Source organism: Tamandua tetradactyla, chromosome 1 (assembly GCF_023851605.1).
Source record: "Tamandua tetradactyla isolate mTamTet1 chromosome 1, mTamTet1.pri, whole genome shotgun sequence".
Classification (NCBI taxonomy): Eukaryota; Metazoa; Chordata; class Mammalia; order Pilosa; family Myrmecophagidae; genus Tamandua; species Tamandua tetradactyla.
Genome location: NC_135327.1, coordinates 90,756,623 through 90,775,836, shown reverse-complemented (window position 1 = coordinate 90,775,836; position 19,214 = coordinate 90,756,623). Strand labels below are relative to the sequence as shown.

The window sequence follows — 19,214 nt, the reverse complement described above, 5'->3', positions numbered from 1 at the left end:
TTTATTTTTACATACCTCTCTATATAAGTGATAACCTAGTAAAAAATTAGTAAGATTACAGAAAATTTGAACATCATTAACAATATTGATCTAAGTGATATATACTGAATGCTACACAAAAGTACTGCAGAATGCGCTACTTGTAATATTTGCCAAAATAGGCTATATGATAGTTTAAAGGAAAAGTCTCAGCAAATTTGAATGATCCAAATCATACAGATTATATTCTGTATGCAAACAATAACAAAAAATAAATGGAAATATTCCAAGTGTTTGGAAATTTAGCAATATACTTCAAAGTAACCCAAAGATCAAAGATGAAATCAGAAAATAATTTTAACTAGATGACAATGAAAATATAACACATAAAAACTTGTGGCATGTGGGCAAAGCAATGTTTAGAGGGAAATCTACAATCTTAAATGAATATATTAGAAAAGGAAATAGCCTGAAAATAAATTTTCTTATCACGCATTTCAAGAAGGTAGGAAAAGAGCAAGTTAATGCAAAGAAAGTAAAAGTAAGCAAAAAATAAAAACAAGGAAAAAAAAACACAATTAAGTAAAAACCAAAATCACAATAGAAATCATCAAAGCCAAAAGACGGTTCATTGTAAAGCTTAACAGAATTGGTAAGTTAAGCAAGATTGATTAAAAAAAAAAAATAGTCACAGATAACCAATATCAAGAATAGAAAAGAATATTACTAAAGATTCATGAATGAATGAATTCATGAATAATAATGAATATTATCATGCAGGCATGTAAAATGGTAATAAAAGGATATCAAAAATAATTTCTGATGATGATATTTCAAATTTAATGAAATGAGAAAAATTAATCAAAATACAACTTACCAAAATGGACCAGAAAAAGGAGAAAATAAAGTTCTGTATTGAAGATAACCAAATCCATAATTAAAAATTTTCTTACAAAGAAAACTAGCCTTAAATCACTTCACTGATGAATTTATCTAAACACTGAAAGAAGAAATGACATGAAGTCTTTCAGACAATAGCAAAAGAGAAAATACTTTCTGATTCATTTTATGAGACCAGCATACTCTTGATTCCAACATCACATAAGGACATCATAGGAAAAAATTATAGGCCAGCCTGTCTCATGAATGTAGATGAAAAAAAAAATCGAACAAAAATTTAGCAAATTGAATCCAGCAATAAATAAAAAGAATAATAGACACTGAGCATCCTTGTAGAAATGAAAGATTTGGTTAACATTTAAAATCAATGACTACAAGTAGACAGCCACATGCAAAATGAAACAAAAAAGGATCTAAACACAGATCTTTACACTTTTTGCAAAAATTAACTCAAAACAAATCATAGACATAATATAATACTCAAAATTATAAAACATCTAGACGATAACATAGGAGAAATTCTAGATGACCTTGGGTTTGGTGATGACTTTTTAGATACACACCAAAGCACAAGCCATAAAAGAAAAAACTGATTAGTTGGACTTCATTAAAATGAACTACTTCTGGTCTACAAATGTCACTTTCAAGAGAATGAAAAGACAAGCCACAGACTGGGGAAAAAATGTTTGCAAAACACATCTGATAAAGGACTTGATCAAAATATAAATAGAACTCTGAAAACTCAACAATAAGAAACAAACAACCCAGTTTAAAAAAATGGGCAAAAGTTTTAACAGACACCAGAGAAGAAATACAGATGGCAAATAAGCAATTAAAAAGATGTTCAACATTATACGCGATTAGGGAATTACAATTAAAGCAATGAGACACCACTGCTCACCTATTAGAAAGGCTAAAATCTAAAATACAAGAAATGCTGACAAGGACGTGAAACAACAGGAACTCTCATATATTGCTAGTGGGAATGCAAAGTGGTACAGCCACTCTGGATATTTTGGCAGTTTCTTACAAAGCTAAACAGTCTTATCATATGATCCAGTAATCACACTCCTTGGTATTCACCCAAAGTTGAACAGTTATGTCTATAAAAAACTTGCACATAAATGCTTATTGGAGTCCTATTTATAACTGCTCAAACCTGGAAGCAACCAAGATGTACTGTAATAAGCAGTTATTGAATGAATAAACTGTAGTACATCTATACAATGAAATAATATCCAGCAACAAAAAGAGCTATCAAGCCACATAAATGTATATTGCTAAGTGAAAGAAGCCGTTTGAAGAAGCTGCATACTATGATTCCAACTATATGGCATTCTGGAAAAGGCAAAACTATCAAGACACTAAAAAGAACATTTTTTTCCAGGGGTTTGGGAGCAAAAGAAAGGGATGGGGTGATGAATAAGTGGAGCACATTCTGTATACTATAATGGCACATACATGACTTTAAACATTTGTCAAAACTCATAGAATTATACCACAAAAAGCGTGAACTCCAATGTAAAATAGGAACTTCAGTTAATAATAATTCTACACTCCTGGAAATCAAGACTTTTAAAAGCATCAATATTGTTTCATCAGTTGTAACAAATGTACCACTCCAATGCAAGATGTCCATAACAGGAGAAACTGTGTAGGGAAAGGGGGTATATGGGAACTCTCTGTACTATCTGCTCAATTTTTCTGTAAGCCTAAATCTGTTACAAAAATTAAGTCTATTAATTAAAAAAACAAAAATTTTAAAATGTAACTGAAAATAAAACCAATGAATAAATGTAACTCATTATTTTAATAGGAAAAAAAAGAGAAAAATCATCTCAATAGATTCAGAAAAAGTACTTGAGAACAGCCAATACCTACTTGTGATAAGTATCTTGGCAAAAAAAGAAAAAGGAATAAAAGTGAATTTCCTAAATTTGATAGTGGAACATAAAAAAAAAAAAAAAAAACTAGAGAAAACATCATACTTAATTAACAATGACATATGGAGAATTTTCCTGTTGAGCTAGTTAATAATATGAGGAGGCTTACTATCACTACTTCTACTCTAGATTGTATGTAAAGTCTCTACCAGTTCAATAAGGAAAAAAGAAATAAAAGATATAAGGAGTAGAGTGGGTCACAGTGGCTCAGCAGGCAGAGTTCTTGTTTGCCATGCCAGAGACTCGGGTTTGATTCCCGGTGCCTGCCCATGCAAAAAAAAATAAAATAAAATAAGGATTAGAAAGAAAACATACAACTTTCACTATTCATGGATAAAATAATATGCAGACATGATGTCAAAAAGAATCTATAAATAAATTATTATAAATAAAAGTTATCTTTAGCAAGGTCATTAGTTAAATAGGCAACTACAAAAAATAAACTATTGACAATAATTAGAAAATAGTACCATCTACAAGAGGATCAAAATAAAAAGTACCTAGGAATAAATCTTACAAAAGACATAAAAGCCCTCTACATTGGAAAATATAAGCTATTACTTAGAGAAGTTTAAAATGATCGAAATAAATAGAATAACCCACGTTCACAAACTTTTTAAAAACAGTATTTTAGAGAGATGAATACATCCCAAATTTATGTGTAGATTAAATGTAATCCAAGGTAAATTCCCCACAGATTATTTGGTAAAAATTAACAGACTGATTCTAAAATTTAGTTGGAAATGTAAAGAACCAAATATAGCCAATAAAATTTTGATCAAGGACAACAAAGCTGAAAGACTTACACTCCTAGAAATCAAGACTTACTAACAGCATTTGTTTTCAGTTCTAGACCTGCTCCCACTATCACCTAGCTACCTCTAGCCCTTCTCTTAAATCCAGCTACTGTGTGCTGAGGAATTGCACACCTATTTTTATTGATCAACATAAACAATGAAACCTACCAAAAGAAATCATATACACCCTAGCCAGATACCAATTGCTTTTGAATTATCCTATTTTACTTGTGAAATTCCATTCCATCAGCGTGGACCCATTCTTTGGACACTCAGCAGAAGGTATCACTGTATACTTTTCTTGATTGCTTTGGATTTTCTGATAAATATTTGCATTCCTTTTGTTTTCAGAAAACCGTGCCATGAAACAGCCCTGCACACTCTATCTTTATATAGTTTCTGCTCCACAGGGTAAGTCTCCTTTCAGGATTTGTGCTTGTGGGCATGAGTGCGCATGACTGTGTATGTGTGCATGTGTGCCCAAGCTCAGGGCAAATGTGAGTACTAGGCAGAAAGTACAATTTTGTTCAAAAGAAGCCTCACATTTTTGTGGTATTCTAGAATGCACTGTGACCCCGGACTAACGCATCAATACATTTTGAATTTATAATATTGATTTTGCTCCTTTAGAAAGAATTTAAAAGCTTTATAAAGAACTGGGTCTCAAAAATCTGTTTAGCTCTTGCCTGTTTTTACTGCCACTCAACTCACACATTTTGTTAAAAGGAAATAATGTAAAAAGAAAAGTGCAAGATTCACAAACATGCTAGGGGTTTCCTAATTCCTGAAGGAAAATGTTGACTCTCTAACGTGGGACTCTAGGTAAACAAAGCTTACTGGGAAAGGACATTGATATAAGAACCCACTTTTCTTGGTGATTGTCCTTTAGGAGAAAGAAATAAAAAGAATGAGAAAGAAAACCCAACGCATCTTTCAGGAGCCACTAGAGGTAATGCTGGGTACCAGAGAAGGAAAAGAGGAGAAATACTGCTAGGCAGCCCAGAGGAAAGTTTCAGAAGCCATTTTTCATTTGCAGCTATTCATGTGAAAAGAATCACCAGCACTTTCCTCTGCTGACAAACACACCATTTCAGAAACATCTGTCAGGATAGAATAAAGAAATGAGAAGAACTAAAAGGATCTTTGAATGGTTCTAATGAGAAAAGGAAGAAAGTTTGTAGGACGATTGGCGAAGGCTTCTGAAACCCATGCATAGACATGTTTCTCCATGGCACCCTCATTTTCCTTCCCTGAATTCAGTTTCTTATTCAGTCTAAATAGCATTATATTTAGCATTATATATGGTATAATTATGCAGAGAAGCAAAAGCTCCATCACACAGGAATTCTCTATATGGGAAACATATTGTGTTTCAGTGACATAAACCCAAGAATATCTTTTATATTACTTCAGTTTTTATTTATTTATTCTTTTTTGGGGGGATGCATGGTCCAGGATTCGAACCCAGGTCTCCCACATGGAAGGTGAGCATTCTACCACTGAACCAACCATGCATCCATATATTTTTCTGATAATAACAAAAATAAACAAATAAAACAGATTCATAAAAACACATAAGTAATGTCTAATAAGGTGTTGAATTAGCACAGATCCCTTCCTTAAGATAAACTTCAAAAGATTTATGGAAAGAAAAAGCAAATATCAAAAGAGAACTTCTAGGGAAGATAGAGAAGTAGGGAGCTCCAGGACTCACTCCTCCTCCAAAACAGCAAGTGGGCAGGCAGGAACTGTCTGAAACAACTCTTCTAGGACTTGAGAGGGCAGGGCAGCACTGTACAGTATCCAGAGAAGAGCAGGATGAATGGCTGAGAAATTGCAGTAAAGAACTGTGTGTAACTCATTTCATGGCTGCGGCCAGTGGCCAGCACCCATTCTCAAGATGAGCCACCTCAGGGTCCAGTCCCTGACTGGTTGCTACAGATAGAAAGGGTCATGGAAGTCCTGTTCCCCAAGAATGGGGGAGTAGTTGGCAAGACTGAGCACTACTCAAGGGTTTTGATCAGTGAATTCAGATCACTGGGTCCCAGCCCTGACCTGCTGTTTCAGCCCACCCTGGTCAGGGATGGCTGCAGAAATTGTTTCAACCCCATCCCCAACAGGGGGTAGGCAGTGGGAGTTTAAAGACACGGTGCCTATCTAGGGCTACAGGGAACAGTTTGCTGAAGGGTGTCATCTGCTGGACAAGCCAGGAAAGTGAATCTTTGGGGACTCATCAAAAAGGCTTTGGGCATCTTTTCTGACCCTCTCTGCAGGGCATTCTGGAGCTAGTCTGTGTCCACTTCTTGGGTCCTTGGCCCTATCTTGGCTAGGAAATGCTGACTTGGGAAAGTCCTCTTCGGGGTGATCTTGTTCCCAGAATTTGCCCTACCGTCAAAATCAGCTAAAGACAACGAAAGGGGTGTACAAACAAACAAAAACCAAAAAACAACGAACCAAACAAAGAACAACAACAAAAAAAACCTATAGCAGCAAAACAAAAACAAATGGAATAGATCAAGATTCCCAGAGAAGGAAAAGAAGAAAGGAAGTTTTCTCTTGGGGGTAAAACAATTGCATAAAAATTTTACCACAAATCCAAGACAAGAATCAGATGAAGAAGAGCTGAAAATATCTGATCAATTAATATGGGCAATATGAGATCTAGAATAAGCTGAACCAAGTATCAAAGACCCTTAACACAAAACCAATCAACAATACAATCATAGGCAAGAGAGAAAACCTGACTTCAGAGTTAGACTCATTAAGATAATCAGATTCCTAGACATTAGCAAAAAATTACAAGCCGTACAAAGAAACAGGAACATATGGGCCAGTCATAGGAACAAGTCAACACAGAATTTGGGACAACTAAACAAAGATATTCAAGCAAATTTCCTAAATCAATTTAAGGATATGAAGGAAAATTATGGCTAAAGAGATGAAGACTATTAAGAAGACACATGGTAAGTATAAAGAAGAATTTGAAAGTATAAAAAGAAATATAACAGAATTATGGGAATGAAAGGCACAACAGAAGAGATTTAAAATACAGCAGCAGATTTGAACTGGCAGAAGAAAAAATCAGCAAACTAAAAGATAGGTCAATCAAAATCTGACAGACAGAAGACAGATAGTTAAAAAAAACGGATAAAATTGAGCAGAGACTCAGGTATTTGAATGATGGCATGAAGTATACAAACATATGCATCATGGGTATACCAGAAGAAAAGAGAAGGAAAAAGGGGCAGAAAGAATATTTGAGGAAATAATGGCTGAATACTTTCCAACTCTTATGAAAGACAAGCATACACATCAAAGAAGTGTAACATACTCCAAACAGAATAAGTCCTAACAGAACTACTCCAAGGAACACACAAATCAGAATTCCATATGCCTGAAAGGAAAAAGAGAAAAGTAATTTGTCAAATACATGGGAACTGCAATAAGACTAAGTGCTAATTTCTCATCAGAAACCATGGAGGTGAGAATGCAGTGTTATGATATATATATATAAGGTACTGAAACAGGAAATTTTCGAGCAGTGAATTCTTTATCCATCCAGTTTGTCCTTCCAAAACAAGGAAGGGTTTAAAATAGTCACTGATAAACAAAACAGAAAGATCATCAACAAGACCACCCCTACAAGAAAAACTAAAGGGATTTCTGTAGGCTGAAGGGAAAAGAAAGGACAGAGAGGCTTGGAGGAGAGTGTAGAAATGAAGATTATCAGCAAGGATAACTAAAACAGTAAAAAAGAGAGACAAAACTAAGATATGGTATATAAAAACCAAAAGATAAAATAGTTGAAGTAAGTACTGCTTTTACAGTAATAACATTGAATGTTAATGGGTTAGACTCCCCAATCAAAAGACATAGTTTGACAGAATGAATAAAAAAGTATGACCCAACAATATGCTGTCTACAAAAGACTCACTTTAGACCCAAAGACATAAATAGGTAAAAGGTGAAAGCTTGGAGAATTATAATCCATGCAAACAGTAACCCAAAAAGAGCAGGAGTATGCTAACATTGGAAAAAATAGTCTTTAAATGCAAAACTGTTATGAAACAAAGGACACTATGTTTTAATAAAATGGGATAGCAATCATAAATATTTATACATTTAACCATGGTGCCCAAAAATACATGAGGCAAAGACTGGCAAACAGAAGGGAAAAATAGTCATCTCTTCAATAAGATTTGGAGATGTCAATACACCACTCATCAATAAACAGAACATCTAGATAAAAGATCAATAACAAAACAGGGAACTTGAATAATATGATGACTGAACTGGATCTAACAGACATATATAGATCATTGCACCTCAAAACAGTAGGTTATACATTCTTCTCAAATGCTCATGGACCATTCTCCAGGATACACGCCATGTTGGGTCACAAAACAAGTCTTAATAAATTTAAAAAAGACTAACATTATACAAAACACCTTCTCTGACCATAATGAAATGAAGCTGGAAATTAATAACAGGCAGAGAAATGGAAAATCCACAAATACATGGAAGTTTAATAAAACAGTAAGTCAAAAAATAAATTGCAAGAGAAATAAGTAATATCTCAAGATAAGTGAAAACAGGAAACAACATATCAAAACTTACAGGATGCAGTGAAGGCACTGCTGAGAGAGAAATTTATAACCCTAAACACCTACACTAAAAAAGACCTAACTGCACACCTGGGGTAGCTCAAAAAGGAACATCAAATTTACTCCAAAGCAAGCAGAAGGAAAGAAATAAAAAGATTTGAGCAGAAATGAATGAAATTGGGAATAAAAAACAATAGAGAGAATCAACAAAACCAAAAATTGGTTCTTTGAAAAGATCCATAAAATTGGCAAGCCCTTAGCTAGACTAGTTAGCTAGACTAACTAGCCCTTAGCTAGTCTTAGCCCTAAGCTAGACTAATAAAAGAAGAGAGAAGATGCAAATATGAGAAGAAATCAGAAGGAGGGCATAGTAATGACCACACAGAAATAAAAAGGATCATAAGACACTATGAAAACTGTATACCAACAAATTAGACAACTTAGATGACATGGACAAATTCCTAGAAACACATGAACAACCTACACTAACTCTAGATGAAACAGAAGACCTCAACAGATCAAATAGAAGTAAAGAGAGTCAGTCATCAAAAACTGCCCAGCAAAGAAAGTTCGAGAGCACCTCATAGATGAATTCTACCAATCATTCCAAGAAGAATTAATACCAACCCTGCTCAAACGCTTTCAAAAAACTGAACAGGAGGAAACACTGCCTAACTCATTCTATGTAACCAACTTGACCCTAGTACCAAAGCCTGATAAAGGCACCACAAGAAAAGAAAATTACAGACCAACTTCTCTAGTGAATATGGATGCAAAAATCCTCATACAAAATACTTGCAAATCAAATCTAGTAGCACATTAAAAAAATTACACACCATGATCAAGTAGATTTTATCCCAGGTAAGCAAAGGTGGTTCAACAGAAGAAAATCAATTAATGTAATGCACCAAATCAACAAAATGAAGGGGAAGAAAACATAACATCATCTCAATAGATGCCGAAAAGTCATTTGAAAAAATCCAACATCCTTTCTGGATAAAAACACTTTGAAAGACAGGAATAAAAAGACTAACAACCCAATTAAAAATAGATAAACTTTTTGAATAGACATTTTTCCAAAGAGGAACTATAAATGGCTAAAAAGCAGATGAAAAGATGCTCTCATCACTAGCTATTAGGCATGTGTAAATCAAAACCACAATGAAATATTATTTCACACCTACCAGAATGGCCACTGTTTAAAAAAAAAAATCAGAAAACTACAAGTGTTGGAGAGGATGTGGAGGTATAGGAATACTCATCACTGCTGGTGGGAATGTAAAATGCTACAACTTCTGCAGAGGCCAGGAGATTTGGAAGATAGGAGAAGAAGTGCTGAAATCCAGATAATAGCAGTGTCTGAAAGAGCAACAAACAGGGAAGATGAAGAAGTTGCAGAAATGATGGAGTTAAATTGTTCAGAATCAAAAACAGATGAACGATTTCTAGGTGAAAAGGCTCATCGAATGCCAATGAGATGTGATAAGGAACACAGATTTGGATATACTGCAGTGAGATTTAAGAAAAACAAAAGAAAAAGAATTCTAAAAGCTAACAGAAGGAGCAGATGATATACAAATCAAAGAAAGGCTAAAGGAGTGTTTCCAATTAAAGGTGACTAAAGAGAAGTAACAGCTTAATGTAATGGATGGTCCTAGATTGGCTCTGGAACCAGGGGGAAAAGTTAGCTATGAAAGACATAATTGGAACAACTGAAGAAATATGAACATGATGGTGAGTGTCCCGATTAATGCACATTGATATACATAGATTTTGCATATTTTGAGAGAATATACATTTTTTTCAATCACACATGAGACACAAAATTGGAATTGGAGGGCTGATTAGCAGTTGCTAGGAGTTAAAGGGGAAGGGAAAGTAGGAGAGAGAGGGAAGATGATGTGGTTACAAGAGGGCAACACAAGGAGCCTTGTGGTGGAGGGATCGTTCTGTATCTTGGTTATGGCAGTGGATACAGGACTATACATGTGATAACAATGCATGCACATGCACATGCGAGTACAAGTGAAACTGGGGGGTCTGAAAAAGATCACGTACTGTACCAGTGCCAATACCCTGGCTGTGATACTGAGATACTGCTCTACAGTTTTGCAAGATGTTTCCATTGGGGGAAACTGGGTAAAAGGTACATGGGGCTCTCTCTATAGATTATTTTTCACAATAACGTGAATTTACAATTTTCTCAAAATGGCTGAATATTATATATATGTATACACACACACACACACAGACACACACACATATATATATAGTTTATAACTAAAAGGAAATGAAACATAGCTATCAGCTCTATTGATGATGACAAACTGGGCATAAGCTGCCCTCACCCCAGCTGGTTTTATAAGTGCCTCTCTGTTCATTCTATACCTACTGGTATCCCAGATCCTTCCACATGATTTCAGCAGCAGTAAGAAGGACGGATAAACACTCACTGGTGAGTGGTAGGAAGACTTTTCTGACTTCCTGCTCTGACAAGTAGTAAGACTGGTGTCTGATGACACTCTGGAGAGGCTCCAAAGAGGGCTTACAATCAGCCATGTCTGGAGCTTGGTGAGAACCAGAGCAGACCTAAGACTATTTCATGCAGAATCTGAAATGCTAGCCACTAGCTCCACACAGATAAGATGAGGGGAGAAGAATTCATCTTCTCTTGCAATTCGTTGGGGTCTCTAACATAGGAGACAGAATCTGCCTTTTCCCTGTCTTTTCAGTTCATCCTTAGAAGTTTGCTTCATTTTGAAGGCAATTCACTAAATCAGGCTGGCCATGAAGGGTTTATAAAGAGCCGGGCATAAGATTGATGGAGAAAGTGTGAGTGAGGAGCAAGTGAAACAACTTGTCATGGTGACTGTATTTTATAGCCATTTCCAATCAAATAGGAAAACAACTTGCATGTTATTAACATTTCAAGTTTGTTTACAATGTAATTACCATTTAACTTCCTTTCAAACAAAAATCATTCCATAACAGATGGGGGGGGGGGTGGTCTGGACATGTAGTTGCATTTTTATTTTTTGCTTGCTCTCATGTCTAGCATATCATAGCAAATGAATGTATATATCATAGAATAAGAAAAGAGCTGGGGAGATTTTTTTATTCAGTTACAGGAGTTACCAACTCACTCACTGTTACTGCCTCCTTTCTTTGTACATGAGGACCGGGCGAGGCTTGTTTTATTTCCATTCTATTGAAATAGCTCCTCCTCAGTGGTTCATATTACACAATTATTACAGCTCAGGTAGCTAAACAAGGTAAACAGGGCTAATACAGGACCCAAGTCCCTTAACTACTTAGGGATGAAACTCATCCCCCATTAGCTATTTTCTACCAGAAATTGCAAGGAAAGTTGATTTACAGAGGAATTAGCTGCCATTGTAGCAAATACTGATGAATTGATGATAATCAAATACTCCCCTCGCACCATGTAGATGATTTCTCATTGCTCGCAATGGCAATTTTTATAGTTTAAATATATTGTCTAGCGCTTTGGAGTTTTTCCCTCATGAGTAGGGGAGTCTCCACTCTACTAGGATTTCCTCATGTAGCATTTTTTAAACTTCCTATTTTTGCACACATACTCTGTAAGGTTTTTTAATGACATTTGAACCTAAGTGGTTTTTTTAAACGTATTCTGTTATTGAATGTAAAATGGAAACATGTTTCAGAAGAGCTTTGTTGAGTTTTAGACTCTGGCTTGGGGACTGAAAAGAGGCAGAAACAATTCCTTCACACGATTCTTTATTAAAGGAAAAATGGACACCAAGGGAATCTGTGATTTCAGGTCTGATATTGACTCTCTGGAAGTGTCTGTGAGATTTGTAAAATCTCAAGGATGGAGTGTGTAGTTTTCACACATTTGTTATTGTTTCAAGAGAATGGCTTTCCTTTCTCCCTGCCAGGCTGTGGGCATGAATGAGAGGGGCCGGTGACAGTCCTATAACCAGCATTCTGGCCGAGAGGACACCTGCTCTGCCCCCAAACTGGTAGAACAAGAGACTAGCCAGAGCAGATTAGACAGACCTGCTTAGGGTCTTCCCACAGAGCCTGAGAAATTGTTGAGCTTTACCCAGACCTGGTGTGAAATAAGAAAAGAACAAGATGAGTATCTTTACTGGACTTGAGGCCTGGTCTTTATATTTTATAGTTATGCATATGGCACAACAAAAAGCCCAAGCCCTTCTTCTGTGGGCAGCTTTTGGCTCCTTCTTACTTGCTGTGCACTGGTGTCAATTCCTTCCTTCCCTTTGTCTCATAGCCCCTACACACACCCATTTCCCTGTAAAAAGGTGCCATTGGAATCAGAATACAAAGATAAAACTGTAGACTGAATGAGCACTGCTTTTGTCTTCCCTCACCTTGGTTGGTATTTCCAAGCCCTGAATCCACTGACGTGCCACTGACGTGCCTTAGCATGCCCACCCCTCATACTCACGACACTTCTCCCCAGCAGACATTCCACCATGATAAGCCCTGGGGAGTGTTGGGGCAGATTTCACTCAGAAAAGGAGTTGATGATGGGGGGTGGAGTCCCAGGCAAAGGGCCTGAGGTGGGACACTGTTAGGTTAAAGTGAGTGAACCTTTTTTGGAGTCAGCAAGGAACTGGCTTCCCAGAAGACTCCCAGGATGCCTCACACTGACACAGGATGGTCACATGAGAGTAAAAGCAGCTGCATGTTATGTTGCAGTAGATCCCTCGAGTCTCCCTGGGCTCCTGGGCAGGGAGGAGAAAGGTGTCAGCAGTCCCCTGTGCACTGGAAAGGGACACAGGAAGCAGCTGATAGGGACCCTGGTGGGATTACAAGAGGTGCTGCCATGGCTGAGGGCCACAGGATTCCCTGCCCAGTCAGGGCCCAAGCGAGAGTTATGGCCAAACCTCAGCAAGGGTCCACAGGGCCAAGCTGGCAGGGAGACTCACAGCCAGGGACCTTGGCAAGAGATGTCACTAAGACATCCAGTGACCACTTGGTTAGGAGACATCGTCATGGAGACAAGACATACCAGAGGACAACAAAGGAGAGGAACAGGGGGAGTGCTAAGGAAAATGTAAGCCTTTAAATTTTTTTGTAAAAACTAAGTTACCCAGAGAAACTCTATTAGAATGATGGATTTTCATGAATTGATACATAATTATCTTTTCTCCCTCCACCTCTCTCTTACACTCCTTCCTCCTTCCCTCTTTCTCTCTGTGTATCTGAATCAATTTCTCATCCTCTCTCTCTCCCTCTCTCTCTCTCTCACACACACACACACTACAGATCCAGAGCCAGCAGGGTGGGGGCTCATGAAGATCAGATCACATGCATGGAATTAAAAAGCCACAGTTACACATCTGAGTGCGCTGTGAATAAATGACAGACCCTGCTACATTCCCAGCACTGAGCCCTCCTCTGGGGCAGGCAGTGTGCACGGGACGCAGGGATGGGTACTTTGGATGCAAAACCTATTCTCAAGGCCCTCACAACTTGGTGTGGAGGCAAATGCAAAAACAACTATAATGGTGTATGGCTAGTCCTGTGGTTCCAATACAGTAATATAACCACATACTATTTAAGCACAGAGAAGAGGGAAACTACTCCTGGTATTAACTGGTAGTGCAAGATTCCGCAGGTGTTCACATGAGAGTGGGATTCCATAGTTTAATTTAACAAATATTTAATGGGAATAGACAATATACCAGCCACTGTGTTGGATTCCAGACATAAGTCCATGCATCTTGAGGGTACAGTCTGATAGGGGAGGCAAATGCAAATAGCCTCCACATAATGTGGGAAGCCTTAAAATAGAATGTGCATTGGGTATTACAGACAAATTCATAAGGTTAGCACTTTCTGACCTCAATTTCTAAAGAACACCTAGAAATCCACAGTTGAAAGCAATCAGTGGTAGAGTTTATTGGAACATTCCACCTATTATTAGTAACTATCTGCTGCATTGGAGTAAAGTACTTTGTTAAGTCCTTGATATTTGCTCTTCCTTGTTTTTTTTTTTTTTTTTTTTTTTGCATGGACAGGCACCGAGATTCAAACCTGGGTCTCCAGCATGACAGCTCTTTCTTGGTTTTTTAATATAGGCATTTAGGGCAATAAATCTCCCTCTCAGCACAGCCCTTGCTATATCCCATAAGTTCTGATAAATTGTATTCTCATTTTCATTCGTCTCCAAATAGCTACTGATTTCTCTAGCAATTTCTTCTTTGACCCACTGGTTGTTTAAGAGTGTGTTATTTAATCTTCATATATTTGTGAATGTTCTTGTTCTTTGGTGGTTATCGAGATCCAGCTTCATCCCACTTGATCAGAGAAAGTGCTTTGAAGAATTTCAATGTTTTTAAATTTATAAAGTCATGTTATGTGTCCCAGCATATGATCTATCCTAGAGAATGTTCCATGAGCACTAGAGAAGAATGTATAACCTTGTGTTTTGGGGTGCAATGACCTATATATGTCTGTTAGGCCTAATTCATTTATCAAATTATTTAATGTCTCTGTTTCCTTGTTGATCGTCTGTCTGGTTATTCTATCTAGAAAGGAGAGAGGTGTGTTGAGAGAGTAGAATACTTTGAAAGAGTCATTTCCATAAGAGGGGAGGAATACGAGATTATTCCCAAGTAATTTCCTGCACGTATTCCTTTCAGATTCGGGAATATAGTTATCTTTCGTCCCAATGAAGTGGAAGGCAACTATGAGTCCAGCCTACTGTTTATGCCTAGAGCCTAGAGCATAAATGGTGCCTGTGCTGGCCAACAGCCCTGTTCCCTAGGGTAGACAGAAGAACAGTGAGCATAAATTGAGACGCAGGAGGAAGACAGGCAGCTGTGAAAAAACAGTACTGAGGAGTCTCCCAGCAAGGACCAAGGAAGAGCAGCTGGTCTTCCTATAAGGTTAGTTTGGCAAGGAGAGAATAATCGCCCTCTTAAAATGGCTTCTTGTGGGCAGCAAGAGTTACTGCCTCAAACAGTAAGGGAAGGAAAAAAAAAGTTACAAAGATTAAGAAAAACTTAAGTTTCCCTACTCCAAAATGTGGGCAGTAGGGAAGATGAAGGAATTCCAAAAGATCAGAAACATGAGTAAATGAGGCAGGTCTTGGAGTGATTTCTGTGCTTTTCCACGCTCCCTGAATCTCAGATGTGTAGGGCAAATGTGGGACAGAAGGAACACCCCTGCTTGGGAGAGTGATTCAATGTTGGTCATTTCAGTTTACATGTCACTGGAGCCAAGCTCTGGGACCATTTCACAGGGATGACTGCAAAGCTGCAATGAAAGATGTTAAACATCCATCAGTGATTCCTTCTAAAGGGCTGCCTGGGTGCCCAGGACCAGCTGCAACTCCCAGATGCCAGATCAGCGGGGACTCGGAGCACCCCGGTCGTAGCACCTATGGCTTTCCCCAGAAGGAGAGGATGCCTCCTCCCTGGACCACTGGGAGGAAGGTGAGGGTGGAAATGGAACCTGTACAGAGAACGGACCAAAGTGGGGGCAGGTACAAAAAGCTGGATAAGCCAAACTATTTGATTTCATGATCAGAAATAAAGTTCCTCATTTCTCAGGAGCCTCTCTCTGTTTCCATGTCCTCCTATCATCTTATGTTCAGTTCTGTCCCATTGATAAGGATTTGTTTTGTACCCCCAGCCTGTTTACAGATGTTGGCTGCTAAGTGGCCCTTCTCAAATATAGTCTCGAGAATGCTCTTCTTGGCAACTGTTGTGATACATTTGCCTTGCTGGCTGCTAGTTAACAGGCATTGATAATAGTTAAGACGGGAAAAAAAAAAGTTTAAAGGAGAAATTGGTAATAGTAATAGCATTATTCTAAATTGCTTCTAATACAATAATTCCCAACATCAATTCTGCATTTAAATTTCCTGGGAAGCTTTTTAAAAATAAAGGAATCCCAGGATGACTTCAGACAGAAATGCAAAATGACATAATACTGATAATTCTGACCTTGTGGGGTTGGGGAAAAATCTTCAACCAAAGACTCTGAGTAATTATACTATCTTGTTATGTTTTGAATGCTCTTGAACGGTGCTTTCAAAACTGTATTCCACAGGACACTTGGTCCATCGGATGCTAGCAGGAATTGTGAAAGGATACTTGTCTATGTGCAAAAGTTTTGGAAATCCAGGTTAAAGAAAGTGTCTATTTGGAGCTTTTTATATTATTGTGCCCTCAGACTCTCCAAGGGGAAGCTATTGTGTACAGCACAGATTTGGCAAAAGAGCTTTGTGTTTTTTTGTTTTGTTTCATTTTGTTTTTGTTTTTGTAGACTCCCCAGGATTACAGTGTCGTATTGCATGGGATTTGGGAATGGTCACTATCTTAGGTCTCCACTTGCCTGGATCCACAGGTATCATCATTAGTCAAGGGATCAGGCAAACCTTAGATGAAATGAGAATTGCCAACTATAAAGAGAGACAATTTCCCTCCTTTTTTATGCACTGAAGCTGTTCAAGGACTATTGAGAAACAAAGAGCAGAAAACATGTAAGATTATATATTCATGAAAACAAAATAATAAGCCATGATATGCAACTATCCCTGAAACCAATTTCCTATTTTAGGAACATTTCATCCACTTGTTTGGCTTTCTCTCTTTTCCAATTTTGTGGCATTATTACATTATTAACCTGTGACGTCATAAGTTAAATGAGAGAGTCTCCAGATAATTTGATGGACTTCACTTTTACCTCTGCAATAATAAAAGGATATTAAAAAATCCTCTCCCTTTGTCTTTGAATACTACTTTTCTCTAATATTTTCCCTTCTCTACGTGAATACTCTCTGATGACAAGTTAATATGATTTACAAAGATGAATGAGTATATCATTGTGATTACCGATTTCACATATTTGGACTATTGCTCCTGAGTTAAACACAGAACCACCAGAGTCTATTGACTCTTCCGCATTCACATGCCTTTGGTTAAGAGAATTTCTGGTCAAGACTGAAAATAATGTGACATATTAATTTTTTACTTCTTTCCTTCCCAGTAGTAAGAAAATCAATAATAAGTTGTTTACAGACCATAGAACATTCTCAGTTCCAATACTGGTGTGAAATTTTTCTCAGGTTTTTTTTAAACATTTTTCCCAGCATTCTTTCAATTCACAGAGTCTTATTGTTGCTGCTGCTGTGTGTGTGTGTGTGTGTGTGTGTGTGTGTGAGTGTATGTGTGTGTCTGTGCGTGCTGTATGGTGGGGGTCACATTTCATTCTTTTCCCATGTGAGTAACCTGTTATTGCAGCACTATTTGTTGAATTTTTGTTAGTTTTTCTTTCTTTGCTTGTTAGTTTTTGGGAAGTGTATGGGCAAGAAACTGAACCCGGGTCTCCTGCATGGCAGGCGAGAGTTCTACCACTGAACTACCCTGATGCCCCCGATGCTGTTGTTTTTTAATTTATTTTTTTACTATATCACATGGAAAAACATGAAATAAAAATAAGGCTTTCTTAATTCATGTTCTTTTTAAAGTATCAGACAAGATTCAAAATAAAGTAAGTATTTCACAAATAATAAACACGTGTCATTGGTTTTTGCCTTCATAGTCTCTCACCAGATTCTTTTTATTTAAAAGAAACCTTTGGTTTGCTTTGTGGTTCAGAAAGAACACATGGTCATGTGGGAAATCTATAAACTACCTCTTAGCAAATAAGAAATAATTTTGTAACTCATTTTTATATTTATATTATGGATAACTTTCCATGCTATTAAATGTTTTCCTCCAACATCAGTTTTTTAATGCCTATGTGGTTTGTCATTAAATATATATACCATAATTTATATAAATTGTCCACTAATGCAAGATTTTTAGGTTTTTTCTAATTTTCACACCACAGTGCTTGGGAAGAAAGCATGGCTCTGCTGACACCTAAATTTTGGACTTCTCTTAGTCTCAAAACAATGAGCCAATACATTTCGATTGTTTAAGCCAACCCATTATATGGTATTTATTTTAGCAGCTACAAACTAATATATTATAATATGGAAAAGTCTTCAAATTTCACAGTTATAGACTGTAATTATAACTAGTATAATTTTTAATTATATAAAATAAAATTATTTATAATATTTATTAAAATTGAAAGATGATCATAATATATCAAGTGAAAGGGGTATATATATATTTATCAGTTACCTTATAGCATTTCACCCTTTCTGTATAAAATGCTGAAAATAGTAAACAAGTACATTCTAACTCTGAAATCAAAATGCTATTTTTCTGTTTTATTTTGGATATTGTATAAGTCCATGTTCCACTGGAACAAATAAACTTCACATATTAATGTGTAATAAGAGGAATTACTTATTCTTTGAAGAAGTAATTATTAACAAGAAATTAAAGCACTCATAATGAAGAGTGAATTTTGCACTATTTCATTTTTAGTGAAAATACAACTTTTTAAAGAAAAAGGAACTTTTTGAAAGGAAAATAAAGCTTTTTCAAATATTAGAGCTATGGGATTATTATAGAGCATTGTTTTAAAATGTTCAAATAAATATTTCCATAAAAAACAGAAAAACATTTGAAGACATGTGCAATGATGAAAACTTAACTTGTGTAGCAGTCAGGAGATATCCTATTTTTACAAATATTCCATAAAACAAAAGCAAATACATTTTTAAAGCTTACAGACATTGCTGATAATATAAGCCAATTCAATTGGAAAGGGATTCTATAGCTTCAACCTTCCTTACACCCATTTCCCAGGGAACTGTAAATGGTACCCGAATACCACAAGATCAGATCCTTAGATCAATTTAGTGCATTGATAGTCATTGTACAACTTGTCAATCTTATCAGCCCATAAATGAGGTAATAATTTTAAGAATTTTAAATATCAGGATAGCCAATGCTTTAGCCAAAGCTTCAAACTGGGAAATGGGAATAGAAAGACTTCTTCAAGGGAGATTTCTCCAAAGATAGCAGTCTGAGTCAAACAGGATAACACTTGGTCAGACTCACTTATTATTA

At 36.7% G+C, this 19,214-nt stretch overlaps 1 protein-coding gene and 1 long non-coding RNA gene across 12 annotated transcripts in view; one reads left to right on the top strand and one right to left on the bottom strand.

The window, feature by feature from the left end:
• Positions 1-19,214, bottom strand: part of PDE1C (phosphodiesterase 1C) — a 708,660-nt gene that overhangs the window by 147,045 nt on the left and 542,401 nt on the right. The gene's annotated exons all lie outside the window — the stretch shown is intronic.
• LOC143650075 (uncharacterized) overlaps positions 1-19,214 on the top strand; it is a 67,979-nt gene that overhangs the window by 31,807 nt on the left and 16,958 nt on the right. The window contains exon 2 of the long non-coding RNA XR_013159344.1: positions 3,971-4,030. This is a non-coding gene — a long non-coding RNA (uncharacterized LOC143650075). The remainder of the gene's footprint in view (positions 1-3,970; positions 4,031-19,214) is intronic.